Source organism: Terrapene carolina, unplaced genomic scaffold, assembly GCF_002925995.2.
Source record: "Terrapene carolina triunguis isolate 2854851 unplaced genomic scaffold, T_m_triunguis-2.0 Scaffold212, whole genome shotgun sequence".
Classification (NCBI taxonomy): Eukaryota; Metazoa; Chordata; order Testudines; family Emydidae; genus Terrapene; species Terrapene triunguis.
Window position 1 is genome coordinate 8,586,524 of NW_020664563.1, and position 15,835 is coordinate 8,602,358.

At 42.3% G+C, this 15,835-nt stretch overlaps 1 protein-coding gene and 1 pseudogene across 1 annotated transcript in view; one reads left to right on the forward strand and one right to left on the reverse strand.

Moving 5' to 3' along the window:
- The first annotated feature begins 599 nt into the window (after positions 1–599).
- The window catches only part of LOC113407525 (rab GTPase-activating protein 1-like), a 536,766-nt gene continuing 521,530 nt past the window's right edge, over positions 600–15,835 (forward strand). Inside the window, exon 1 of the mRNA XM_026656123.1 lies at positions 600–650. The gene's annotated coding sequence lies outside the window, so the exon portion shown is untranslated. The remainder of the gene's footprint in view (positions 651–15,835) is intronic.
- Positions 12,562–14,531, reverse strand: LOC113407523 (annotated as a pseudogene).

Here is a 15,835-nt window from a genome sequence, read left to right on the forward strand (position 1 = left end):
GGATTTTCTGATCTCTGGGGTTGGCATTACTCCTGCCACGCTACAGAGGCAGGCCACAATACGCCTGTCACCGAGCATCCACGAACGCCAACGTTTTCAATTGCCTGAAGCTAGGCACCAACATAATTAGCCACACTAAGGCAGTCGGCCACCCCCCCCGACCCCTGTGGGCAAGGGGCTGAGCTGGCAGAGCCGCTCCTCAGGAGACGTGCGGCTACCCCCCTTGCAAAGGTCAGTCCAGGCCAGTTATTTTAGGTGCCTAACCGCCACCCTGGAAAATCCGGGCCTGCAATGGCTCTCTCTGACGAGCAACCCGCAGCGGCCCCTTCATACGCGGGAGCGGCCGCCCTGAACCGCCGCTGACTGATCGCGCGCGCGCGCCCACAAAGAGGAGGCAACAATAGCCGCCAGGGGCGCGCTCAGGGCCGCTCTCGACCGCCGCTTGGCCCGCGGCTCTCGGTCCCTCGCGCGTGCCCGCTCCGCTGTCGGAATGTTGGCAGTCCTCTCGAACCTCAGCGCGGCTGCGCGACTCCCCCCCCTTCCCTGCTCCTCCCCTTCTGCTCACTCCCCCTCCCACCTCTCGGAGCGCTGGTGGTGGGGCGAAGCCGGGACGGGGCAGCCGGGCTGGAGCACGCAGAGTTCTGCGGCTGGTGAGCGAGGGGAAGGGGAACAACGTCTCGAGGTCCCCCTCCTGGGCTGTGCCTGGGCTGCCCCCTGTGTGCGGACGGGAGGGGGCGGTAGCTCGCCGCTGTTCCCTTTTGGGTCCGCCGGTGCCAGTAAAAGGGGTGGAGGAAAGGGGAGGGAGCTGCTTTCTTTCGGGTCCGCAGGCCTTGAGTCTCGCCCTGCCCTGGGTGGGCGTCTGGAGCCTGTGACAGGTCCCCGTGACCTCGGGTGGTTTATCCTGCCAGGGGGCGGCACGAGTTGTGACCTGCCGACATTTCTGCTGCCTCGGTGTTTAGCCCCCCCCCCCCCCCTTGCTCGGGGAGCCGCCGGCTGCGCCCCCCCCCCCCGCCCTCAAGGGAGGAGGAAGAGACGTGAGGTGTGTTTGTTTTGGTGCGGGTGTTGCTGTGTCGTCCTGCTCCGTGTCCAGGTATTTTGTGTCTGTGTGTGTGTGCTTCCCTGCACTCCAGTGGTCCTTGGGTTAGTGCAGCGTTGGAGAGGGAGGTGTTGTGAAGCTGGGGTGTAATGGTAAAGTTGCTCGAATCTTGAGTTGGGGGGGGGGAGGGTTAGGTAGAGGGGTTCCTCTCCTCCCCTCGTAGGAAAAATGAAGATACTTCCCAAGCCTAAAGCTAGCAAAGCAGCCGTCTGCATCTGTCTGTGTTTCTGAGGAGTACAAACACTTAATTGACACACTGCAAAACCCTTCATTCCCACATGGAGACACTTTAAAAACTCCTTAAAACTTAATCCCAAATGAGGGAGTCCTTTTCTGAAGGAGTGAGACTTGGCAGGTCTGCTCTACTGTATGTTTTTAAAGTGTGGCAATTACTTTAATCTTACTGTCAAGGGTTCAAGGATGGTCTTTTTGTATTTGATTTTCTTGTATGTTAATTACATATATCATATATCACTTTTCTTAACAAGGGATTCTGAATGTGTTTCTGTTTTGAGCTATAGAAAAAATATAAAGTACCAGCTGCTTAAAAAAAATAAAAGCAACAACCAGAAAAAACCCTTCTGTTTAAAAGAAGTCTGTGTAGAAACGTTTCTCATGTTTTCATTATCAAGCTTTAGCCAGCCTCATGATGGTATTGATGACACAATGCCAAATCGGACTTTAGTAAAGAGCAGCCTACCCTACCTCCTTCACAAACTACCTACCTGTTAGGATTGAAAGCTACAAATTCTGTTCTCCACAAACCCATGTTACCCCACTGAAGTGTTCACTTGTCTTAAGCACACTCCCAAGTTCTGCATGTCAATGCGCTTGGATCATTTTGTTTAGAGGGCTGAATTCAACTTTAAATTTTGGTTCATGTGCTAAGGTGTACATTTAGGGCCACATACTACCCATGTGTGCACTGAAACTTCCAATGATGTCAATGAGAGGCTTGCATAAAGATCAAGGATATAGTGTGCTTTTTATTTTGTTACCAAACTTTTACTTACCATCACTATTAGTTCCTTATTTTGGCTTTCAGCATCACTGAGTGGGAAAATGTACTTGCATTTACGGTCACCTGTAGTTCTGCCCCTTGTTCCTCTCCTTCCCTATACTATTGCTCCAACTTTCCTGTCTCTATGCATCTGTCTTTCTTCCCTCTGCATTTCGTTCCCTGCAGCAATTTCCATTTCCTCTCTTTGTGCTTCACTCTCACCCTTCCCACCATTGCATCTCCTAAATTAATGAATAATGTTGACATATAAAGTGTTATTACTAGGCTTTACATTGTTAAGATGCTAATGAGATTAATAGGGCATGGGAATTCTCAGTCATTGTTTCAGCCTGTCTGCAGATTCAGGAAGAGAAGAGTACATTAGCTACTCTACTTAATTAATGATTGAAAGGTTATCTTTGCAACTGGTAGGGCAAGAACCTTTGTTTTTACTGAAAACCCAGATTTTGCAGAATTCTGGATATTTTATGTGGGCCACATAAATACACAAAGTGGAACAGATCACCCCTTGATCTGGTTGTTTGATGTTTGTTATGACATGTTAGACAACTTAAACATAACATCCTTATGTTCCAAATGTCAATTACATGTTAATTCCACTGACTATCCAAACAGCATTACTTTCCTTTCCTTTCCTTTCCTTTCTGGTAGTGGTATAATTCAACCTGTGCTTCATTGGCATTTGTTTAGTAACACATCACTTGTGAATCTGTGTCTTTCACTTTTTTTATTCCTTTTTTGCTAGTTTAGGTCTTTATTCTTGAAATATATAGAATCATAGAATATCAGGGTTGGAAGGGACCTCAGGAGGTCATCTGGTCCAACCCCCTGCTCAAAGCAGGACCAATCCCCAACTAAATCATCCCAGCCAGGGCTTCGTCAAGCCTGACCTTAAAAACCTCTAAGGAAGGAGATTCCACCACCTCCCTAGGTAACCCATTCCAGTGCTTCACCACCCTCCTACTGAAAAAGTTTTTCCTAATATCCAACCTAAACCTCCCCCATTGCAACTTGAGACCATTACTCCTCGTTCTGTCATCTGGTACCACTGAGAACAGTCTAGATCCATCCTCTTTGGAACCTCCTTTCAGGTAGTTGAAAGCAGCTATCAAATCCCCGCTCATTCTTCTCTTCTGCAGACTAAACAATCCCAGTTCCCTCAGCCTCTCCTCAAGTCATGTGCTCCAGCCCCCTAATAATTTTTGTTGCCCTCCGCTGGACTCTTTCCAATTTTTCTACATCCTTCTTTTGCAAGTCTAAAGTACTCTAGCAAAATAGCACCCCCTAGGGCATGTACACTTTTTAATGTTACACATTTGAGCCCAAGAATACAAAAAGGTCTCTTTCCCAAATGCTTGTAAGTGGTGAGGATCCCAGAGCCCAGGCTCCGGCCTGAGCCCAAACTTCTACACAGCAATTTTCAGCTTTTGAGTCCAAGCCCCTCGAACCCAAGTCAGCTGACCCAAGCCAGCTATGCCCATGCTGTGGGTCTTTTATTCCAGTGTAGATATACTGAAAAAGGTGTCTCCCAAATGCCACTCTTCCTTCTTGGTGGTGACCTGTGTGCTTTCCTTCATCTCCTAAGATGTTTAGTATTAGCTAACTTTTTTTAATTTAAAAAGTATTTTTAGTTAGTTTCCCGCTGTTGCAGGTACTGTAGTCTTGGGTTCTTCTGTTCTCAGCCTTGTTTCCACAAATATGGACATCATTTTGAATTCATTCCCATTGTGTTGCCCCTCTTTGCAGCTGTTAGGCCTGTCGGTATCCATGGGGCTCATGGCTGATATTGGTAAGAAAACTAGCTTTTGACTTAGTGGTAATTTTGGCATTGCAAGATGCAGGGATGACTCTATTCAGTGTCTACGAGGTATTATGAAGAGCATGGTCACAGCCAGTGCTCTCTCTCTTTTTTTCTTCACTCTAAGAAAAGGATCCAGAGGACCTTCGCAAACTCCTGTTATAATAGAGGCTCTTGTAACAAAGTTGACTAGAGTAGTGTACTCAGTAGTGTCGATGAGCCACTCAGACTAGACACAAATCACAAGTAAATTAATTGTATGCAGTGTTGTTGTAGCCGTGTCGGTCCCAAGATATTGGAGAGACAAGGTGGATGAGGTAATAGCTTTTATTGGCCCAACTCTCACTAGCAGAAAATGGTTCCAGTAAAAGATATTATCTCATCTACTTTGTTTCTCTAGGGAACTACTTGTAATCTAGAAATAAGAAATACATCATTCACAAGTTTCTAACTTAAAAATGTAAAAAATTAAGAATCAGAATAAATGTAAGTTAAGCTATATAATTGCTTAAATAAATGTGTACAGATACATTATATCTTCCTGGTTATCAAAAAGAAGTTCCAAATTTAGTCTGAAAGCTATATTTTAATTGCAGATCACCATGTTTTAATGATTACCAACCAGTGAGAATCAACTTTCTTTAGGAAAATAACTAAAAATGCAAGACATAACTTCCATTAAAATAATTTAAATTTCCTGCTTTCTTCTCGAAATTATGTTTAAAATTAGTGATTTAAATTGCTTTGATTTAAATCAATCTATCCTGCCTCCTTTATATGTCCTAAAGTAGGGGTGAGCAAACTACAGCCCGCGGGCTGAATCTGGCCCTCCAGCCATTTTAAACTGGCCCTCGAGCTCCCACGGGGGAGCGGGGTCTGGGGCTTGCCCCGTTCTGGTGCTCCAGCTGGGGAGCAGGGTCACGGGCCACTCCATGCGGCTCCTGGAAGCCGCGGCATGGGCCGCCTATGGCTCCTATGCATGCCAATGGCCCCCTCCGGTGCTCCAATGGGAGCTGCAGGGGCGGTGCCTGCGGATGGGGCAGTGTGCAGAGGTAAGCGCTGCCCGGAGCCTGCACCCCTGAGCCTCCCCCTCTGCCCCAACCCCCTGCCCCAGCCCTGATCCCTCTCCCGCTCTCTGAACCCCTTGATCCCAGCACGGAGCACCCTCCTGCACCCCAAGCCCCTCATCCCCAGCCCCGCCCTAGCGTCTGCACCCAACTTGCACCCTGGAGCCCCCTCCCGCCCCCTGAACTCCTAATTTCTGGCCTCACCCTGGAGCACACCCCCCCAACCAGAGCCCTCACTCCCTCCTGCACCCCAACCCCAGTGTTTTCCTCAGGAATTGAAATTGGCCTGTGTGTGTGTGTGTGTGTGTGTGTGTGTGTGTGTTTGAATTTTCGGGGGGGTGTCCGGGCCAATGAGGGGTGAGGCCGTGAGGGTGAAGGTGGGCTGTATGGGACCATAGTAAAAACTGAAAAATGTTTCATGACCATTTTATTAGATTTAACTCATGTTTTAAAATCATCACACAAATTAAAGTTGGCTACTCAAGCCTTCTATGAAGCACTACATCTACATCCTTCTTGGTTTCTTGTTATAATTTTGCACAACTCTGTTAACAAACTTCTTGAATGCAATGCGTTCATCTTTGGTGGCTTCTCGTGTGTCCGGTACTTCCATTCCTTCAATTGATATGCACATTAATTAGTTCGTTCACATGATCAGGCAGAAGGCGATTTCTTTCAGAACACAAAATTCTATTCAATGAGGAAAAAGAACGCTCAACTGTAGCTGTTGTGACTGGGAGTAGCAAGAGATGAATTCCTACGTCTTTCATCCCAGGAAACACAGCACGAAGATCGGGTCGAGCCACTAGTGATGATAAAAAAGAAGTTGAAGTGAAATCTTCATTCATTCATCATATGATATTCCACTCTGTGTTCAAATTCTCTGTTCTGTCCTGAGCACATGACAGCCCCATTGCTGGTAGTGCCTCACTCCGCTCAACTGTTGGTGTTTTATAGGACAGGGATCTGTAAAAGCTACGTAGAGGTTGAGTAGAATCTAGAAGTCGCTGTTGTAGATTTTTAAGAATGAAGTCTGTGTACTTTTTCAGTTGTCTTAACAAACACTTCTTTTCCTCTTCACTTAAGGATTCAATATAAATGCCTTCATTAGTAAACTTCTGGACTGATATCTTTGCCTCTTCCAGTACTTTTTCAATGGATAGCTCTCTGATTGATCCAAATGTAGCTTGTATTGCTGGACAAAGATCTACTACTGTTTGTAGCAGATGCCTGGATGCATTGTTTAATGACCCAAGTGGTCTCTCTCTTGTAAGTCTACTGTTGAAAACGGCAATAGTCTTCTCTGAACGTAGTAGCAAAAGTAATCTACCAGCCTCACTACTTAGATCCATCCCATCTTGGTAGATACTTTCCAAAGCCAGTAATAATGACTGGAGTAATTTTAAGACAACAGCCAAAGATCGCTCAAGAGAAAGCCAGTGGGTTTTCCCAGGTTGGACTAATTTGAACTTCAGTCCCACGAAAGCTTATGCTCAAATAAATTTGTTAGTCTCTAAGGTGCCACAAGTACTCCTGTTCTTTTTTTCAGTCCCAGTGTATCTTCTATATTTTCCAAGACATTCAGTCTTTTTGGACACTTGCTGAAAAAAGAATATAATGAAGACATTAAATTTATAGCTTTTTAAATGTCTTTTGAAGAGTCTGCTGCTCGTACTAGCGCTAGTTGGAGTAGATGGCCTCTGCAGTGTGTGCATAGGAGAGATTAGGGTTACACTTTTCTCTGAGCAAAGCTTGTACTCCACCATGTCTTTCAGAGAAGTCTGCAGCTCCATCAAATGCACAAGCAGCCATCTGTTTGGGGTCCAATTGACAAGCATTTAACTCTTCTAAGATGTGGGTTGTCACAGATGCAGCTGATGTGTCTTCTATAACTTGAACATCTAGAAAAGCATGTACTGGCTTACCACTGACATCAAGATAACGTACACAATAACTTAATACTTGATGCCCATCTGCATCGGTGCATTCATCAGCCATGTATGCAAATTTTTTGAATGTGATGAGAGAGTCCTTCACTTTAACTGTTGAGTCTTTCACTGTTGCACTGCATGCTTCTAGCCAGTCTGTTGAGTTTCTTGCGGAAAGATAGTGAGCATTTGCTGGTCTTGTTCGGAACCAGTGTTCAGCTTCAGGATGAACAAGTGACAATGCACTTAACATTGGCCTCCAGTTTATAGTGTGTGGTATCTCTTGCTTAAATAGAAAGTATGATGCCACAGCCTTGTTTGTTCACATGAACTGTGTTGTGTCTCCAGCATTCTTAACAGCCTCATTAAGTACTTCTAAAATTGGCTTTGAAAGTGGGCTTATAAGGCTTTCTGCATGTTGATGCACTCCAGAGGCGTGGTGTTTTGCAGCCTTTTCATATAGTTTGTCAGCATTGGTTTTGCTGATCGGTCTGACAGTCAAGCTCCCCACTTTTACCAATTATAGCATTGGGAAGCTTAACTTCTTCGTAAGGTTTTTTGCAAGAGGTGCACCAGTAGTCATCTTTTGTAACTTCAGTAAATGGGAACACTTTGACCGACAAACATTGGGAACTGCCTTTAGGTTCTGGAGACACTGTTTCTTCAGTAGGTAGTTGTATTTGTGTTTCGGGCTGGTCAGGTGTAGATACACCATTTGAACCTTCAGATGACATGTTGATATAGTCTTGGTTCTTGATGTGTTCTTCACCTTGGTTGGTTTTTGAGGCCTTTAAGTGGAAAAATTGTTGCGTTTTTTTCTCTTTTCATTTTCACTTTGACCTGCAACGTATAAAAGAGAGATGAATAAATTAAATGTTTTGTTAAGATAATGCAAATTTAACATAAGGATAATGCAGATTACACCAAAACACAACGGTTCTAGATTTCTAAAACAAATATAAACATTTGTTAAAAATTTATTTAATTTAAATTGACTTTTGAAAAGTAAGCCATCATGGGATAAGAGGGAAGTTCTCTCATGGATCAGTAACTGGTTAAAAGATGGGAAACAAAGAGTAGGAATAAATTGTCAGTTTTCAGAATGGTGAGAGATAAATAGTGGTATCCCCGGGGGTCGGTACTGAGACTATTACTGTTCAACGTATTCATAAATGATCTGTAAAAATGGGTAAACAGTGAGGTGGCAAAATTTGCAGATGATACAAAACGATTCAAGATAGTTAAGTCCAAAGCAGACTGTGAAGAGTTACAAAGGGATCTCACAAAACTGGGTGACTGGGCAACAAAATGGCAGATGAAATTCAGTGTTGATAAATGCAAAGTAATTCACATTGGAAACCATAATCTCAACTATACATACAAAATGATGGTGTCTAAATTAGCTGTTAACACTCAAGAAAGAGATGTTGGAGTCATTGTGGATGGTTCTCTGAAAATATCCACTCAATGTGTAGCGGCAGTCAAAAAAGCAAACAACATTGGAAATCATTAAGAAAGGGATAGATAATAAGAGAGAAAATATCATATTGCCTCTATATAAATCCATGGCATGCACACACCTTGAATACAGTGTGCAGATCTGGTCACCTTATCCCCAAAAAGATATATTGGAATTAGTAAAGGTACAGAGATGGGCAACTAAAATGATTAGGGGTATGAAACAGGAGGAGAGATTAAAATGACTGGGATGTTTCAGCTTAGAAAAGAGACGACTAAGGGGGGATGTGATAGAGGTCTATAAAATCTTGACTGGTGTGAAGAAAGTGAATAAGGAAATGTTATTTAATCCTTCACATAACACAAGAACTAGCAGTCACCCAATGAAATTAATAGGCAGCAGGTTTAAAAAAAAAAACGGAAAGAAGTACTTCTTCACACAACATAAAATCAACCCGTGTAATTTTGTCAGGGGATGCTGTGAAGACCAAAACTATAACAGGATTAAAAAAAGAACTAGATAAATTCCTGGAGAATAGGTCCATCAGTGGCTATTAGCCAGGATGGGGAGGGATGCAACACCATGCTCTGAGTGTTCCTAGCCTGTTTGCCAGAAGCTGGGAATGGGCAACAGAGGATGGATCACTTGATGATTATCTGTTCTGTTCATTCCCTCTGATGCATCTGGCCTTGACCACTGTTGGAAGACAGGATACTGGGCCATTTGGACCATTGGTCTGACCCAATATGGCCATTCTTATGTAAAAATTATAATAAAAAAATGTTTAGTACAGAAACTCCCCAACATCATGATTTCTCAAGATCGCAACAATGTGAGATAACAACCTTGGCAAATAATGCATTTTAAAAATCTTGGCCTACTAGGAAACATATTTAAAAAAGGTTCCATTGCCAGTCACAAATCTAGCATTCTGGAGCAAAGTCACTAAAATATAGTCCAACAAACGTTTATTTAACATGCTCCTCACTTTTCCCTCTACCACACCCCACTCACTGGTGGTGTCCTTGGTCAGCGGAGACTCGGAGTTCAGAGGTGCTTTCATGTGAGTTCACCTCACAAGTGGGGGGCAAGAAGGCATCTTGCTCATTCCTCCAGCTAGTCATCGTTCGCTCTAGCCACTGTTGTTTGTTGTGCCAACGTTCACTCAATCGCTCTGTTGCCAACGGCCCTGCGCCATCACCTTCTGCTGCCACCTGGCACTGTGACCTCTGCGAGTTGGTCTCTAGAGGTTCCACCCAGTGATCAGTGATTTCAGCTGAGCTCTCAGTTGGGGAACCTCACTGCTAGTGCAGGCTGGGCTATCTTTTCCACAGAAACTCTGTCCCACAGCAGGTCTAAGCACTTAAATCTGATTATCAGTGATTTCAGCTGTACTGGTCATTTAACAAAACAAAAGACTATCTATGGAGCCTAATCAGCTCTGTCTTTAAACAGTGGAGAGGGGCAGGTCAGATAGTACTTGTGACTCAGGCAGACCATCAAGCAAAACACCTGTCCCCATCCTCTCTCAATGTCCTCTATTATCAGTTCTACTGCCCTTTATTCATACAATAAGAATAACATTTCATTACCCCCGCATTCAAGTGATTTGTAACCCAACCCCAGCCAAAATCTATCACTTCGGCAACACAGCTCTGTTTGCTGGATACCTAGGTAGATTGAGTGTGAATGGAAATACAATCTGGTCCTGAAGGCTTTCCCGCCCCCATCCCCCAGCTCATCACTAGCTGTCAGGGATAGCTCATTTAGACTTTGCTTACAAATCATAATTTGAAATTATTAGGTTGGCCAATATCGCTGAAATGAATTCACTAACATTGTCATAAAAACAACAGCTGTATAAAGAAGCTAGTCTATGTTCATACTTTTCAAATCTATTTTACTTTTTCAGATACACATATTTTATCATACACTGTATATGCTTTTAAAATGTGTATTAATGTTTCAGTTTCAATTCAGATTTCCAAACAATCACTAAATTGGCAACATTGCATGTAACTAGTTCACAAAATTGGGGTGGAGTTTTTTGGGGGAAATTCAGGGTGTGTGTACACCCCCAATAGAGGGGGTCTAGGGAAATCCCTGCCCGCCATACAATTTCTATACCCAGATGTGGCCCTCGGGCCAAAAAGTTTGCCAACCCCGTCTTAAAGCAAAACAGGTCACAAACTTATTATTTTTCCTTTGCAGATCACCATAGAAGAGCTCTGCCACAAATTAGGACATCAAGGGGATATACTCGTTTAGAGCAAATGGGTTGGGAAAAATGTGAGATGGGTCTGGACTTGAATGACCCTATAATGTTTTTAGGCACATGGTAACCAGAAATAAGAGAGAAATACTCCCTTGGAATAGTGTAGCTGTTCCCCAGTGAAATAGATGTTCCTATGGGTTCACAAACAAGGAGGCTGCTTAAGTGTGGACAGACCCATTGGTAGGTATAAGTATGTCTAAATTAAGCAGATATGACTCAGACCTAGAATGAGTTACACAATAAAATATATGCTTTAGTTAAACCAGAGTAATGGACTTGATTAAAAAATTACTGGGTGAAATTGTATGGCCGATATTATGCACAAGATCAAACTTGATGATCATAATGGTCCCTTGAGGCCTTAAAATCTATGAATCTATAAAATGTGGAAAATTGAAAGGGAGCTCCTTTTTTTTTTTTTTTTTTTTTTTAAAATATACTATCAATCAATCAGGTTTTCTCTAACCTCTGTTAAAACATATTTGGAATTAATGATGTAAGGAAGAAACAGTGAAACACCAGTTTTGGATGATAAGACAATAATTTGTGTCTAAAATGAGTGACATAGCTTGTACTGAGATACAGATGAAACCACCAATAGGAAATATGCATCATAGCGTAACTATTTTTGTAACAACTAAAAGGAACAATTTCAGGTAGAAACTTTATTATATCTATGTTTTCTGTGCACACTCTCCTGTCTTTGGTATGCTACAAATATAATCAAGGCCTCAAGTACTCTGCAGCAAGCTGGTCTTAAATGAATTAAATGTGAAATTGAGTAATACAATCAGTACAAGTATCAGGGGTAGCGGTGTTAGTCTGTATCTACAAAAACAACAAGGAGTCTGATGGCACCTTAAAGACTAACAGATTTATTTGGGCATAAGCTTTCGTGAGTAAAAACCTCACTTCTTCGGATGCATAGAGTGAAAGTACAGTAAGTCCTTTATCTTGCTATTAAATTTGTTTCCACTACATTTTCAGCATGCCAGAAGTTGTGTTTTTTTTTTTTTTTTTTTGTTTTTTTTTTATGATTCACTCTGCATTGTAGAATTCACTAGGGATGAAACCTAAAGATTTTGGCAGTTGAGTTGTATGGTATCGGGGGAGGTATGGGAGACATTTTGGGATTGTGGGATGAGCCTCTATTCAGCATTTAAGTTATCATCTTTACATTTCCGGCTTCTTAACCCATTGAGATAAATGGCGTAGTTCTCAGAGGTGTGAACTATTGTTTCAAGCTGCTTGCGTACACAGAAAAACAGCATTGTATTGGCTTAAATTCTGCTCGCATGCTCAGGGTTGTCTTGGCCTGGTTTACACACCCTGTAAACCCCCCACCCCCGCCCCAGTATTACTTTGGTTAGTAGTGAGATTCTTTGACTGAAAAAATTGCACCAGTACAATGACACTGGTATGTATGCAGTTATACTGGGTGGTGAAGATGCTTTCTACTGGTATAGTTTATTCCCCTTCTCTTGTAAAGGCACCTTCATGCAGTTGTAACTGTGTATACACTACAGAATTTGAACTGATTTTAAAGCAATGCAATTTTTTGTGTGTTGACAAGTCTTTTACATCCATAATCTGGTCTTTTGTGTACTATTTAGCCTATTACGGAACACTTAAAATATTATTTTGTAGTCGTTTGGTTTTCAAATAAAAAATTGCGTTATTTATGCTCAAATATATTTTATTTTATAAAACAAAGCAAAAATACAAATTTAAAATAACTTGAACTAACAATTTCTAACTGGAAAGCGCGTATAAAGTAGTAAAAAAATCAAGTGCAAGAGTCAAAATTAAAAACAGTGTTCTACTTAAAAAAACTGTTTTTATATATACACAAACACCAAACAAATTAGATTTTTACTAGGAAAATCTATTTTTATAAACAGAAATATGAATTTGGATTTAATGGGATTGGTGTTTCTGCGTTTTTCTATCACAAATTCGCTTAATATTAGGAATAATGCTGGAAAGTTGAATCCTCATGTCAGGTGCAGCATCATATTTGGTTTTTGTTGCAGTATAATACGAAAATCCTGTCTCACACAAATAAGTTGTAGCAAAAGGAAGGAGCACTCGAACTGCACGTTTAGTCACATTAGGGTACTCTTCTATTAGGCTGCTCCAAAAATTATTCAGCGGAAGAGCCTTAAACTTTTGTTTCAAATCAGAGTCAAATTAGGCTTTCATAATTGTGCACAGTAAAGCCGACTGGTTTGGCTGTAATTACAAACGGATTTCGAACCCAAGCATTATCATCAGTAGTTGTAGGAAAATATTCTAATAAAGAGGCCTGCAAGTCACCTAAGTGCTGTAAAATGGTGCTGGAAACTTCTTCATGGACTGTAGAATTTATTTGTCAGAAATTCATGTACTGTAGGGAAGCAGTCAAAGTTATTCTGTTCTACAGAAGATGCCCAGTATTCCAGTTTCTTTTTTAATGACAAATTTTTATCCATTGTCGTAAAAATGGTCACATTCTTTCCTTGCAGCGACAGATTAATTTCATTTGATTTTGCAAAAATATCTGCAAGATACGGAAGTCTCATTAGCCATGAGGAATTTGTCAGACAGTCATTAATTTTCATCCTGAATTATCTGAAGTGAAGAATACCAGTAGTTCACTACGAAGCTCAAAAAGCCTCACAAGCACTTTTCCTCTGGATAGCCACCTCACTTCCGTATGTAAAAGAAGGGCTTTGTGCTGACTACCCATTTCCTCACACAAAATTTTAAATAACCTGGATTGAATTGGTTGAGATTTGACAAAATTGATAATTTGTACTGCTTCATCGAGCACAATTTTCAGATATGCTGGTATTTTTTTAACTGCAAGTGCTTGTCTGTGTAGAGCACAATGGCTCTTAGTGCTTTCTGGTGCCACACTTATGATTCGCGTTACAGCTTCCTTCATCTTCCCAATCATTGCCCGAGCACCGTCAGTACATACATCAATACATTTTCCCCAACTAATTTCATGCGTTCTGATAAAAGTGTTGATGAATATTTCTTCTCCAGTTGTGTTGCTTTGCAGAGATTCACATAAGAGCAGGTCCTCTTCAATAATATTATTAAATCTATATCGGACAAATATTAGTAGCACAGCAAGTCCTGAAACGTCAATGGACTCATCTAGCTGCAATGAATACTCATGGCAAATTTTCAGTCGGCAAACTAGCTCTTTTTCTATGTCATCGGCAAGATCTTTAATACGGCGTGCAACAGTATTATTTGACAACTGTACAGGACCAATTTTTTTACCAGACTGCTCGCTCAACATGCACGTTACAATATCTTTCGCGCAAGGCTTGATAAGCGTTTCTCCAATAGTGTGAGCTTCTCCGGCAAGCGCTATACGGTAACTTACTCAATAAGATACCTCTGTTGCACTTTTGTTGTCTGTTTTAGTAATTTTAATCATCGAAAGTTTACAATTTCCAAGTGAGTCACGCTTCCTCTTGAAAAAACGTATATCTTTGTCTTTGTATTCAGCATGCTTGGTTTTCAAATGCCTACGAAGTTTAGCAGGAGCCAATGAACTTGTTTGCTAGTATTTTGTTGCACATGACGCACTGCGCATCAGGAACATCTTTATTTCCAACACACGTAAAACCGAAAGACAAATAACTTTCATCATACTTCCGTTTCGGTCTTTTAACACCTGCTTCTTCTTGTTTTTTGATATACTTGGGTGGAAATTCTTTCACCTTGGATAACTCACTAGTACTAACAGATTTTTCGGCAACAAAAAACTGCGATTGTTCATCCTCACTTTGAAGTGTCACAATATTTTGCTCGTTTATTTTGGCCACCGTTGGAGTACCAGAACAACTTGCTTTTCGTTTCAAAGTTCCTTCTTTTAGCCACAAATCCATGATGATTAGATTTAGTAACAATATTTAGAAATACTGATTTTTGTCAAATTTTGTTTGTCACAAATATTTATATTGTTTCTAGCGAAGCTAGTTTAGTTGTGCTTATCGCACACACGGTAAAGACCCACAGGTTTGAATGTGTTGAGTGAATATGTTATATTCAGCATGGCGTAAAGAGAATGGTGTGTGCATACCACTGCAGTTCGCGCAGCCTCGAGTGGAAGGGGTATGATGTCACTAACTGAAACGTGCCCGAAAGGGGTAGACGTCAACATGCTTGCGTGCCACATTCTCTTTACGCCATGATATTCAATACGAGATCTATCAATAACCGGAAAAAGAGTTTTAGGTTAAATTATAGTCATTCAAAAAGAGTTGTAAACTACGCTTTAAATTTTTTTTTAATTTTAAATTTGGCATATTTGAAGATCCTTTTTTAAAATTGATTCTTTCACGGATCACCTATTCACATCGTGTGGAACACCAGTGTTCCACGGAACACAGTTTGGGAAACACTGCTATACAGATTTCATGGGGGGACCAGCGTTTCTCAAAATGGGAGTCCTGACCCAAAAGAGAGTTTTGTGTGTGTGGGGTGGTGGTGGTCACAAGGTTTTTGTATGGGGGGTCGTTGTATTGCCACCCTCACTTCTGTGCTGCCTTCAGAGCTGGGTCGCTGGAGAGTGACAGCTGCTGGCCATGTGCCCAGCTCTGAAGGCAGTACCCTACCAGCAGCAGTGCAGAAGCAAGGGTAACAATACCATACCATGCCACCCTTACTTCTACGCTGCTGCCTTCAGAGTTGGGTCAGGACCCCTACAGTTACAACACTGTAAAATTTCAGATTTAAATATCTGAAGTCAATAAATTTATGATTTTTAAAATCCTATGACCGTGAAATTGACCAAAATGGACCATGGGCTCTTCTTATGGGGAAAAAATCCTCTGTTCATGCACAGAACAGGTAAAGGACAGGCAGTGATAGTACCTTGTAGTTCAGGGGTGGCCAGCCTGTGGCTCCGGAGCCACATGCAGCTCTTCAGAAGTTAATATGCAGCTCCTTGTATGGGCACTGACTCCGGGGCTGGAGCTACAGGTGCCAACTTTCCAATGTGCCGGGGGGTGCTCACCGCTTAACCCCTGGCTCTGCCACAGGCTCTGCCCCCACTCCACCTCTTCCTGTCCCCTCCCCTGAGACTGCCATGCCCTCGTTCCTCCCCCTCCCCGCACCTCCTGCATGCCACAAAACAGCTGATCAGGAGGTGCGGGGAGGGAGGGGCTGATCGGCGGGACAGCCAGTGGGC